Raw genomic sequence first — 14006 nt, 5'->3', positions numbered from 1 at the left:
CTGCCGAGGTCCGTAGCCCGGTCAGGATGCAACCTGTCTAGCCTCATAATCAACTTCCTCCCCATTAGTAACTTGGCAGGGCGGAGCCTCTCTGGTAGAGTCTCTATAAGCATCACATGGTGGGCAGGGGTGGGATCTGGGTCCATAGAGGGCAGCAGCAGGTGGCTGAGGGCATCTGCGCATCCCATAGCTTTGCTGGGGCAGTGGACCAGGGCATATGTGTATGAGTTGAGGAACTGGTTCCACTGCAGGACGCACTGTGAAAGAATTTGTGGTGTCTGGCGGTCTGGGGTGAGGAGAGCCAGTAGCGGCTTATGGTCTGTGGCGATCGTGAAATGCCTACCGTACAGGTAGTCATTGAATTTATGCATACCTGCCACTATTGCCAAGGCCTCCTTGTCTATCTGGGCATAGTTGCACTCCGCGGGGGTCAGGGTCCTCGAATAATAGGCCACGGGAACCTCCCTCCCATCCGGGAGTTGGTGCCCCAGAACGGTGCCCACCCCTTATGGGGAAGCATCACAAGCCAGAATCACTGGTAAGGATTCGTCAAAATGGTGGAGCACATCATTGGAAACTAGGAGGTCCTTGACTGCCTGAAAAGTGGCAGCCTGCTTTTTCTCCCAGACCCATGTGGCATTTTTATCGAAGGGGTTCTGTGATGGCCACTTTGTGGGGCAAAAATGAATGATAAAAATTTAATAATCCCAAGAAACATTGTAACTCTGTCTTGCACGTGGGGGCTGGGACGTGGACAATAGCCCTGGTCTTGTTGCCCGTCGGGTGGATTCCCGTGGCGTCTACTGCAAACCCCAAGAACTGTACCCTCGACACCCCGAGGGAACACTTCTCCCGCTTTAATTTAAGTCCTGCTGCCTGGAAACGGTAGAGTACCTCACGCAGACGGCTGCTGAACTCCTCAGCATCCGGGGTGACGATCAAAACGTCATCAAAAAATGGTTGCACTCCGGGGATCCCTTTGAGAAGAGAATCCATAATGCTCTGAAAAATCTCCGGAGCCACACTAACCCCAAGTTGCAACCACCGCACCTAAAAAGCTCCCCTGTTAGTCAAAATGGTCTGGACTTCTGCTGTCTTGGCGTCCACCGGGATGCCTGGGCCAAGTCCAGTTTTCCAAAAACCTTAGAGCCTGCTAGAGCTGCCAGTATGTGGCTGACCTGACCACTGGAACGGGGTATGGGTTGTCCTGAAGTGCCTTATTTATTGTGTACTTCTAATCAGTGCATATGCACACATCTTCATTCGGCTTCACTGGAGTGACTATGGGTGTTTCCCATGCAGCATAGGATACCAGTTCTAGCACTTTCTGGGCCGTGAGGCGGTCCAGGTCCATTTCTATTTTTGGTTTAAGAATGAACGGAACTTGCCTGGCCTTCAGCCTTATCGGTCTCATGTGGGGATTGAGGGGTAATGTGAAGGGAGGCCCCTTGTAGCATCCTAGGGACCCATCAAACATTTCCAGGAATTCCCGGCACACATGCTCGAAATTTTGCGTTTGTATCTGCTTCACCCCCACTATTTGAATACCCAGTGTTCGAAACCAGGCCAGCCCCAGTAATGTGGTGAGCTGGTGTTTGACCACGAGAATATCCACCTTGCCCTTAAAGTTCTTAAACTCTACCCTTACAGTAGCCCAACCCAAAATCTGTACAGGGTTTTTTTGGAAGTCCCGCAGTATGAAGTCCGCTGGTCGCAGCTGGGGCCGGCCACAAGGACAAAGTTTTCTTAGAGACTCCTCCAAAATTATGGAAATGGAGGAGCCCGAGTCCAGCTCCATTAGGCATGGAGCGCCCTTGATTAGGACCGACACCCTGACCTTATCTGGGGTGGTGAGGGGCAAGTTCATTACCTGCAGGCTATTCAATGTGGTCGAGTAGGCATCGGTCGAGCCGTGTTGGTGGACTGACATCTTTGGGTGGCTTTGGCCTGGCAAGCCCACGCTATGTGGCCCACTCTTCCACAGTTCCTGCAGTCCACGTTGCGATAGGGGCAGTCCCGGCGTTCGTGTGGATCCCCACAGCTGGTGCACTTGGTGTTGGCTGGTCTCTCTGTTGCTCGTGGCTGAGTGGGCGCTCTCGGCCCCATTCCTGGTTGGCGACGTAGCTGGTTTGCCTTCACCTCCTCTGGGTTGCTCGGTGCCATCTCCTCCAGGTGGACGGCTTCCGCTCACGGGTTGTTGTAAGCTTTGGTTGCTCTCTCGAATGTGGTGTCTTTGTTGAAGGTGAGTTGGAGGGTGAGCTCTTCCATTGCGAAGAGCTTTTGCTGCAGTCTTTCATCTCAGAGGCCCCAGACGAAGCGATCCCTCAGGGCTTCATCCAGCTTGTCGAAGCTGCAGTTCCCCGCGATTTGGCGGAGGGCGGCCAGGTAGATGGCAGCTGTCTCTCCCGCCCCTTGATCCCTCTTGTGGAAGAGGAATCGGCGGGCGATGATGGAAGGCTGGGGCAAGAAGTGCCTGGTTAGGAGTCTGACTCTCCTCGTACGTTTTCTCCGTTATCTTGGCGGGGCCGAGAGACCCTTTGCGATCTCGAATGTGGCCTCCCCGCAGACACTCAAGAGCACGTTTCTCTGTCGTCTGTAATCATGTTCGCTCGTAGGTAGCAGTCGATCCGCTCCGTGTAGGTCTCCCACCTATCGAGGTTGGCGGGGTTGAACACTGCAAGGTGGCCCATTGTCCCACTTGGATTAGCTATGGTGGCGGCGGGCGCTTCTGTCTCCCTCAAATGCATGCCTTCCTAATCTCCAGCCAGGTTAGCAAAGTCCCGCTTAGGGAGTTACCTGGCTGGAATCCCACCTTCGTCGCCACTGTAATGTACTGAGTGATGAGACGTGTTGAAGGCAACATGCTTTATTAGTGAGTACATCACAAGACAAGGCAACGCGGGCCGGGTCCCGATTATATACATACCCCGGAACAACCCTCAGTCTGGCCAGGTCCAATCCTGGCCAGTTAAACTTCCCGCCACAGATCTTGATTGGCAGAGTGTATTTGTGAAGCTACATCCATAGCATCCGCTGTGTTGTAATTTCAGGACTGAAATGCAAGACACAACATAAAGTGCATATTTCATGTATGTGGCAAAATCCATGCTCTTCTAATAATGGCTTTTGCCCTCCCTTTGTTCCCTCAAACGTTAGATTTTCTGGATTTGGCCTTGGTTACCAGTCTACTTATGGACTCAGCTTAAGGTGAGCCTTTAAAGCTTTTCATGGTCTGGGACACAAATGCTTGAAGCACATTTGTATGGATATACACATCTATTATAAGATAGGGAGCTGGACTCTGAATACTGTGTTATCACTGTGCCAGGCAACAACACGTGGCCAGAGAATAGAGTGGCTGCCAAACTATGGGACCTCCTTTCACAGATCAACAGGAACTTCTTAGTTTCTGGGAAAGAATGCAGAACATTACTTTTTAACCTGAGTTCCTGGAATAGTACCCCTGAATGGCAGCTAATCTATGCAGTTGAAACGAGACATTTTAAGATTACATGTGTTAACAATGAGCAAAGTGAGGCAAAACAAAATCATACCTAATTAGCAAAATACATTATAAAAGGTAAAACCATGTTACATATATTCAGATCAACATTGTAGATTAGCTGACATAAGATCATTGGCAAGAAACCCTTTCTTGACAACCAGTTAGCTCAGATTTTATGGGGATTGTTCGACTATTGTTCTGTCATGATCTATCTTGAGTCTGCTTGTGAGGGAGGGTGGGATACATATATAACATAATGTGAATGTCTTTTGGGGGGTTTTAATTTTTTTTTATATGCATGTATGTGTGCATGTGTGTGTACCTGGAAGTCATAGTGACCTCTGGTGACTGACCCCTGCTAAGGGCCTGGAGGAAATTAAGAGAGGTGCTTGAACAAGGCCTGCCCCAGTCTCTGGCTCTCATATTCCAAGGAGGTGTCCCATCCAATACTTGGCAGAGTTGACCCTGCTTTGATTCTGAGATCTGGTGAAATTGGGCTTGCCTGTGCTATCCAGGTCAGGGCCTATAATGTGGGTGTCTGATGATCAATATAGTTCAGTCTTGCAGGAATATTACCTCTGTTACTAAGTCTTTTTTTACTGGTTGACTGTCTGCTTCTAGGTTCAAGATGCTACTTTTGTGTTCAAGATTTTAAACCCTTCACAACCTGAAAATGTCACAACTGAAGAATTATATCTCTCTGAATGAACCTGTGGGACACCTCTGCTCATTCTTTCAGGTCCTGTTGTTAGTGCCCTCTTATAAAGTGATAAGAACTGCCATGACCCAAGCACAGTCTGGAAAAATATGGTGAACAAAAACAAGTATAACATGATAAGAGAATAAAGAATTGTATCAAACAAACAATTATAGTGTTGTATTATATATTAAACCAATTTATCATGACAAAGCAAAAACATTCATAGCAATAGTCAAAGATTATAATAATACAAAGTGAAAACATACAGTTCAAGTACTACTGTATACTTAATTAAGCAACAATAATTCATATACTATGGTACAAAAAACACAGTCCTTGGCCACCCCTGCTCCTTGGTATACCATAACACAGCCATGCCAGGTCAAAAAAGATCATGCCACAAGCACATGCTGATACTAAATGCTGCAAGGCTGGATTCAACAGGAAAAGGTGGCAACAACACACTGCAGGCAAATGGAATGCTGAGCTTCAGTGTCTGCATGATTGTCATCATGCTATGATCCCACAGCAAATTGACCCTGAGCGCCCAAGGTTGGGGCACTCACACAGAGCCTCTTTCTAGGGCCTGTTGTATTTATTCTCATAATGGGACTTATTTCTAGTCTCCTATAATACATCACCATTTGTAAACTGGCTTCCATCAATCAGACAACATTACTTTTGTGTTGATGAAACTTTTTACATCCAAAAAAATTCTGAAAAAGGACCACAACTATTGCATTCCATTCAAACAGTATTATGTAATAAAAAAATCCAAAAAAAGAATAAAGAAATAGCAATGTCACTCACCAGTAAGGAAATATATCATTTGACACCGCTCTAAACCTTTAATCAGGTACTTTCCTTCAATGTTTGTAAAGCATTGGAAAGCCTCATGTCAAATAATCATATGCAAACCATATATATCCATTCATTACAATAATTAACAGCTGTATTCTATCCTACATGTAAATTCACATGTAAGATCTTAAAGGAACATTGCTTATTTTACAAATAACACGAAAGCTCCAAAGACTGATTAAGACCATGTGGGACACAAACAGAACAAAACTTTTTTGTATATCACATCTGTTGTAAGGGTGAAGCTCATATATCTCCAGAAAAAGGAATTTGAAATTCTTTGGGTTTATAATTCATATCTAAGAAATGTTGTACCAGAGATGCTTCCTTATTTTTGTTTTTAATACCAAAGTTGTGCTCTGTCATCTGAGTTCTGACAGACTGGATAGAAGATCCTATATATAAAATTTGGTACACAGATTTCAACATATACACTATATTTTTTGTAGCACAATTAGTGAAATGTTGAAGACTTTTTCAAAACTCACTTCAGGCAAAATAAGACTTTAGTTTGCCATTCTTGCAGACATATTGAACAGGAACTGCATTTATGAAAGCCTGAAACTGACATCCTCTTAACACTTGGGAGTTTGATATCTGATTTAACCAACATATTCTTCACACTTCCAGTCCTTCTAAACCCTATCAAAGGTTTATCCTGGCACCATGGTATTTCACTGAAAATTTTCCAATGTTTTAAAGCTACCTGCTTTATTGAGGTGACCATTATTGATGACATTCTGAGGATATTCCCAATTTTATGGTTAGTTGGCTAACTTGGTACATACCACATTGAAATGGTGTGGAAAAGCTGAATTTATTTTAAAGTAAGAAGCTGGCCATATGGCAGGTTATGCCTAAGATGTCTTGCATGATATGACAAAATGTAAATTATTTTTAATCAGTTGTTTTAGTAAATGTTCTTACAGCTAGAATATTACTCAGATTTGTGTGCCAGCATAATCCTTCCAGTATTATCTTGCTACCATTGTCTTTAAAACTTTGAGTAAAAAGAGAAAAGCAGAGAAAAGATATTTAATAAAAATGATATATACTATTGACTCTACCTTCTGTTGATGATGTAAAATCCCTATATGAGCGGGTAGAATCAACACTGTGAGCTTCTCACAATCCATTGAGTGGTGAGGTAGAAGGGGAGTTGCAAGCTGAATCTGTAGTTAATGACTTCTCCAGAGAAGGATCTGAGTTCAACAGTGGTAGAAAGGTATCCACATATAAGATATTTAGAATACCTGATTGGGCAGTAGATCAGCTTGTGATCAGAATGTACAGACTGGGATAATTTGTTATTGCCAATGCAATCTTATGCAGAATTACTCCAGTCTAAGCCTCATTAAAACCAGTGGCCTTTAAACTGAAGTAACTCTGCATAGGACTTGAGTGCTAGTTGATCATAATGAACACTTATGTTCACAAATGAGTAGGATATAGTAAATGTACGTCGGAATTGTACAAATTCAGATAATAGATGATGTACATAATTTTCCCCAAAAGAACCCTTTTCCCTATATGATACTTTGTATATGCAAGTTTGTGTTTGTTTGCTTTTTAACTCTGCAAGGCATGCTTGAAAATACTTCCGTTTACATGCAAATTTACTGCCTTTTCTGTTTTTTGTAAGCCTAGCTCACTGAGTTAAATTGATGAGATTCACAAAATGGAAATATAGATAGAATGAAAAAAGTACATTCGATTAGCAAGACAATAAATATATATATGACTCCAATGTAATACTTTAAACTACCTTCTTTCCTTACCATCCAAAATAATTCCCAATACACGTATTCAGATGAAGAATTATTCGTTTAAATCCACCAGTTTTCTATGAAATTTATAGCCACAGTGATATAGCTCTGCTTTATTTAGAGAATCTTATTGATTTTGCCAGTTTCTAAAAGGCCCCTGGAAGGCTCAGTAATTGAAAGGGTAGTTACTTTTTTTTTTTTTGTAGTAGATCAATCAGTGTGAATTTCATGGGTGGTATAAAGTGGACAAAATTTACAGAGCTCAGCAGATTATGCTGGCTGCATTTTCAGCAGCAGCCAGACACTTAGTACTAGTTACCTACTTTCCGGGAAAAGCTAGTAAGAAGTGAACAATCAAGCACAATTTTTGGCAGCCAGATGTACAGTTTTTCAGCGGCTATAATTTCTGCTGATTATGCAGTATGGTGCACTTTTCCAATGAAATATTCTTGGCTAGAACTGCAGAATGAAACATTCCTTTCACCTTTAAGCAGATGCACAGTCATACTGGTAACTATGGCTTTGGCTTTGCTGACCTGGAAAACTGACTCATTTTCTTATGCAGCTTTGGTACATTATTTCTTATCATTTAGCAATAGCAGTACCTTTTGTAAATCTATTATCTAGGTTTCTTTAAATAAGTATTCATAGCATGACTTCTTGAGCATACTGAGGAGAGTAAGAACAGTCCAGACAATAAAGTTTAAAAGGTCATATTTTCCCTTACTGAATTATGTCACTGAAAGAGCTTTATCCTTCATTACACTGGGGAAGACAAAGACTTAATTCCATCTACCTTTCTTCAAGGAATTCAAGGCAGTGTTCATGGTTCTCCTATTGTCCAATTTATTCTCACAACAACATTGTGAGTTGGGCTAGACTGAAATTATTCCTTGGATCCAAAATAATCTTGTAAATTAACTTGGATTCAAATCCAGGTTCCTATAGTCAAAAGCCTGGGCACTATACGACATTTGGTTTCTAACTCACAAGTATGAAATATCTGCACTTCACAAGGTAGCCTTATAATATCCAGAACCTTATAAGCATATACAAAGCATCGACATTCTGCTTGTATAATTAATAAGATTAAACTAGTAGTTTACAAGGAGCTCCTTACTCTTTAAGAATGTTTCAATAAAGTGAGGATTTACAAATTGTACATCATTCTCTTCCAGAATGCTTTACATGCATTATTTCGTGGTGCCTAGACCTATTGATCAAATTATGAACAACTCCTCCATCATCTAATTACCTAACCCAGCCATCTATGACTGGCATACAACTGATTTCACCTACTGTGCAGATGCAAAAGCCCCTGCAAGGTGAGGAAATTCCACCACAACACTTACTACACAGCTGCAAAGATGATCAACAGCTGTTCAAGTTGGACCACAGGCAGGCAAACCAGATCTGAGGCTCAACTTATGAATGATCATAACTGTTGAACACAGCATGTTCACCTATCAAACATGTTCACCACAATGTTTGCTGCATCCCTAACTTGAAATGTGCTTGTGGCAGGTTACTGAACTGATCAGTAGCCCTGCCAGAAGGTTTCATTTCAACTTGTCTGAGCTTTACATTACACTTGTGATTTTGTTCTCATAGTAGATTTTGTTGCGGGCGGGGGGGGGGGGGACTCAATAAAGGTTTTCTTCTTCTTCAAAGAATATCTACATTTCATAAATTCCTACTCTTGTTTTATAGGAAAAGTTACTGGAATTGTTCTACAGTGTTCTGATTCAGATGCAGGGCTACCAGTTAGTAATGTGTCTAGAGGAAAAAACAAGTATAGTAGATGAAAGGGTGAACAAAAAAAATCTACTTCTTAACATAAAGAGAATCAAAACATCTGCTTCTTCTGTTAGGCTTCTACGAACCATCTTTCTTTAAAAAATGAACAAGGCTGTAAATTATGGAATTATTAACTGTGAGCATGCCCTATTAATATTAGGAAAAACTATTTGTGGGAAGATAACATTTTAAAGTTTATTGTAAATGGAGACATCTGAAACAAGCTAATTGGCAACGTAATGTAGGAAAATGTGAATTTTCTCCTTAATGGTGAGATCACAGTTCTTGCCACTCACAAGTCATCACCTTGAGAAACAAACTTGCAAGAAATTGCAGAAAGGATGCATAGTATTCATTCAGGGATTCCAGAAGTGGCACTTTATGCAAAGCAATTATGCAATGAATGCTTGAATATGTATGCATTTAAGTAGATTAATGGATATGCAAATATCCCTATATTTGCACCTGGGGGTCCTTTATTTTCTCTCATCTCATATCTATGGGTGAAAGGGTTCTTGTTAAACAGGAATAGGTCTTTCAAGAAATGGAAGGCAATAATTATTTTCCCACTGAAATCAGACTGTAATCAACGATGTTGTTTAAGATGGCAGCATCTGCTTTTTTCATAAGGTCTCATTTCCCCCCTTAATTTTGTAGGTAGGTATTGTATGTAGTGCTGAAAATGCTAGTTAGCAAAAGACCTTACTTTTGAAGAGTTTTGAGGAGCCTTTAATCACTATGGTTACTATTTCATGGAAATACTTTCTCTAAATGTTACTATGATCCTGGATATGATCCTGTCCTTCATGTATTAAGACTCTACAAGGGTGGAGTATCAAATAAGATGATCTGCCCTGAAATGTGATAGATCAGACAGATTTTCAGGTGGCATTAGGGGATATTCCCACTTATATGGTCTGTGTTTCTGTCAATGCCCTGGTTGACCTTGGAAGGGGAAATGACCTATGCAATTGACACAATTGCATCTAAGCACCCTCTATCAGGTCCAACAGACCAGGAAGCCCCTTGTTTTGCTGAGGGGCTATGGGTGATGAAAGGACAAAGGAGACACCTAGAATAACAGTGGAGATGGACTCAGGATAAATCAAACTAAGCATGGGCTACAGCTCATTTCCAAGTCTACTCTATGGTGGTGATGGAGGCAAAGGGGAAAAAAAAATTATCCACCACCATTGCATCTACACAGTGCAGGTCTGCAGAATTCTTCCAGGTGGTCAGCAGCCTATTGTGATCTGGCTGGCATACAGAGATGGACTGCTATGCAGCACATTGCAATCATTTTGCCAAGTGTTTTGCAAATAAAATCTCTTGCCTCTGTTTTGACTTGAACCAGGGCTTTTTTTTCTGTAGCAGGAACTCCTTTGTATATTAGTCCACACACCCCTGATGTAGCCAATCCTCCAAGAGCTTACAGGGCTCTTAGTACAGGGCCTACTGTAAGCTCCAGGAGGATTGGCTACATCAAGAGTGTGTGGTCTAATATGCAAAGAAGTTCCTGCTAAAAAAAAGCCCTGACTATGCATTGTCAGCAATAAGATCATTTGGTTCTAGGGTTACCATTGTATCCAGTTGTTTAGGAAATCGTTCAGCTTGTGCTGTCTCAGGAAGTGAATAAGATTCTTCAAAGTCTGAGACCTAGAACTGCTTCTATAACCCTTGACCCTCTTGGCTGCTTAAAACTTGAGTAGGGGGGGTGCTGGTGGACTGCATCTGGGAGACAATTAAAGCTTCCTTGACAGAAGGGATCTTAAAGTTGTTAGTGCAGTATCAACCCCTAAATAAACTTTCTCTGGACCCAAGAAATTTGAATAATTACCATCCAGTGTCAAATATATCAAGGTGATTTAATGAGTCCTTGCTGTGGCTTCAGGGATTCCTAAATGAAGCAAATTGCTTGGATCCATTGCTTATGGACTGAAATGGCCTTGGTTACTCTGATGGTGAGGCTTTCAATACCATCAATCATGGTATTCTTCTGGATCACCAGGCCACTTTTCCCCTGGGGGAATGCGGTGGAATGGAGTTCTGGAACCTCTTCACGGAAACAAAGTTCTCAAAAAAAAGTTTAAAAGTTCATGAGGGGGACCCACGTGTTTCTCCTTCATTTCCCTCTTGAGAATTCCGGCACCTCTTTTTTCAGGGGTGGGGTGGGGGGAAGAGCCCTGTGGATCACCTTTCAGGACTGGGAGGCACTGTTTTGCAGTGATTCTGGTTTTGCCTTGAGGGTAGGTTCCAGAGTGTGGTGCCAGGAGACTGCTGTTCTGCACTTCGCCTCTGACCTACAGGATTTCCCAACATTCCATCTTGTCCCCCATGCTTTTCAACATCTATTTAAAGCTACTGGGAGAGGTCATTCAGGCTGTTTTCACACTGACCTTAATCAGCAGCGACGCCCCTCTTCACCGCGCAGGATCAGCGCGGATTTCTCACTAATTGCCGTGGAGCACCCGGAAGAGCCGGAAAGTCCCGCGGCTTTTGCGGCGCAAACGGAAACCGCCAAAACCCAGTTTCCATTTGCGCCGCAAAAGCCGCGGGGCTTTCCGGCTCTTCTGGGTGCTCCGCGGCAATTAGTGTGAAATCCGCGCCGATCCTGCGCGGTGAAGAGGGGCGTCGCTGCTGATTAAAATCAGTGCGAAAACAGCCTCAGAGATTTGGGCTGAGCTGTCACCAATATGCAGGTACACTCAGCTCTCTCTCGTGCTACCAGCAGATCTCAGGGAAGCTAGGAAATTGTGAACAGATACCTAGGAATGGATAAGGGCTAGCAAGCTGAAAATCAGGAAAAAAATGAAGGTGCTATTGGTAGGGGTGGGGAAAGGTCTGACCCAGGAAATTGGTTATCATCTCCTCTGTGTAGTGTTTCATTCTCTTTACAGGGACGTGTTAATAACTTGAGGTGCTCTTGGACCCAGACCTCTTGTTAGATAAACAGGTGGCAGCAGTGGCCAGGACTGGCTTTCAGCAGCTTTGGCTGGTGAGCCAGCTGTGGCCCTTCCTGGTTAGAAAAGATCTTGCTAGTGTTTTGCCCTGACAGCATCTAGATTAGATTGCTGCAATGTGCTTTATATGGGGCTGCTCTTGAAGACTATTAAGAAGCTGTAGTTGGTGCAGAATGCTGCAGCCAGAGTGCTGATTGGAATGGATTGCAGAAACCATGTTATTCCCATCTTGCTCCATTTACATTGGATTCCAGTTTCCTTCAGGGTTCAATTCAAGGTGCTGGTATTAATCTTCAAAGCCCTGTACAACCTGGAACCAATGTACCCTAATGATCACCTTCTCCCATATGAACCTCTCCACTCACTGTGGTAATCTTTGGAGGCTTTTCTTCTGTTGTCCTCTCCATCTGAGTCTAGATAGGTGGTGACCTGAGAAAGGGCTTTCTTGGTCATGGAACAAAAACTTTGGAACTCCGTCCCTAGGGGAATTCATTGGTCTTCTGCCAGCAGGTGGAGATTTTTGTTTGTTTGTTTCATTTGGCATATTCCTGATAACAGTAATTGGCCCTCATCCCTGGTTCTAGCAGTGATGTTCTATATTCTTGGCGCTTTTGGGGGGGCACAGTGAAAGGGCTTCTAGTGTCCTGGCCCCACTGATGGGCCTCCTGATGGTGCCTGATATTTTTTTTTTTTGCCACTGTGTGACACAGAGTGTTGGGTTAGATGGGTCATTGGCCTGATCCAACATGACTTCTCTTATGTTCTGGTATTGTTTTTTATGACTTATTTTATCATTAATGTTTTAAATTGTTCTAATGTTTTAATTGTTCTTATGTTCTGGTATTGTTTTTATGACTTATTTTATCATTGTTTTTAATTGTTCTAATGTTTTGTGTGTACCACCTTGTGAACCCTGATCAGGTGGAAATATAGCATAAAATATTATAAATAAATCAATATGTGGTGAGCAGGATATGGAGGAATTTCTCATAATCAAGATGAATATGCTTTCTGAGAGTGAAAGCCAGTTTGGTGTAGTGGTTAAGTGCATGAACTCTTATCTGGGAGAACCAGGTTTGATTCCCCAATCCTCCACTTGCACCTGTTGGAATGGCCTTGGGTTAGCCATAGGCAGAGGTTGTTCTTGAAAGGGCAGCTGCTGTGAGAGCCCTCTCAGCCCCACCCACTTCACAGGGTGTCTGTTGTGGGGAAAGGAGATTGTAAGCTGCTTTGAGTCTCTGATTCAAAGAGAAGGGTGGAGTATAAATCTGCAATTCTTCTTCTTTCTTTTGTACACATTCATAGTCACACTGAATATATAGCAACAGCGATTGATGCTCCTTGGGGCATCCAGCAGTACCGACATGCATTTGTTTTTACGTGAAAAAAAAAAGAAATTAATACACCTTTTCCAATATTGTCATCAGTATAGCAAAACATTAACAAAGACACTAATATCCATTCCTGACAACTTTAGTCATATCAAGTGGTGTTCAGATTCAGAGGGTGTGAATGACACAACAGATAAGGAACCTTTCTAGCCAATAAAAACAAACTATAGCCAATAGAATAAAGCTGAACTTTCAGTGGAAGTGATTCTTATTCTTTCATTATGTTTCTCTGCACACAAGCCAAACATGTTGTATACCAGGGTCCTCAACATGGTGCCCATAACTCCATGGCACTTGCCAATACCCTTTCCAATGCCCACCAGGTGTTTTTAGAAAATGTAAGGGGCCAGGTAGGGCTTTTGCTCAGCAAGGTTTTTGATGGACTCCGCAGATTTTTAAAAATCTTGCTTTGTCAACATCTGCCACCACAGTACAAGGATCCTCACTGTGTGCTGCCTATGGCAACTATTTTGTGGCAACCATTTTGTGATTTCACCCACCATGCTGTGTCACAGGTGCCCACAGACACAGACTAAAGGTGCCCACATACTCAGAAAGGCTGGAGACCTCTGTTGTACACAATCCTTCCTATACCTGTAGCTGCCATTTCTTCTAAAAGGGGCAAAGCATGTATATTTCAGCCTTAGAACACATGTCAGATTTATCTGGGGTCAATGGGTTTGGTGCAACATTAGTTATATCTGTGAACATTTTAGACAGGAAAGTATAAAGCAAGTACTAGTTAATTTTAAATGGCCCTGCTGGATTTGAGATTTGGTGTAATACCTTCTGCTGGAAAAGTGTGCTTTACAAAAGCAATTGGGGGTAGGGTAACTGTGCATTCATAAGGAGAGTTACATCTTCTAAACCCATTGATTCCAGTGGATTTTGAAGGGTTTGATACCATTTGGTAAATTTATCTGAGCTTTTGCCTAATAGTTCGACTCTAGGGGGAGGGGGTCAAAAAGCCAGTCTCTTGCTTTCTAAATTCAAAACAGTATAGTCCAATACTACTTGTGAACAGCT

Source organism: Heteronotia binoei, chromosome 3 (genome assembly GCF_032191835.1).
Source record: "Heteronotia binoei isolate CCM8104 ecotype False Entrance Well chromosome 3, APGP_CSIRO_Hbin_v1, whole genome shotgun sequence".
Classification (NCBI taxonomy): domain Eukaryota; kingdom Metazoa; phylum Chordata; class Lepidosauria; order Squamata; family Gekkonidae; genus Heteronotia; species Heteronotia binoei.
This window is presented reverse-complemented; position numbering follows the sequence as displayed.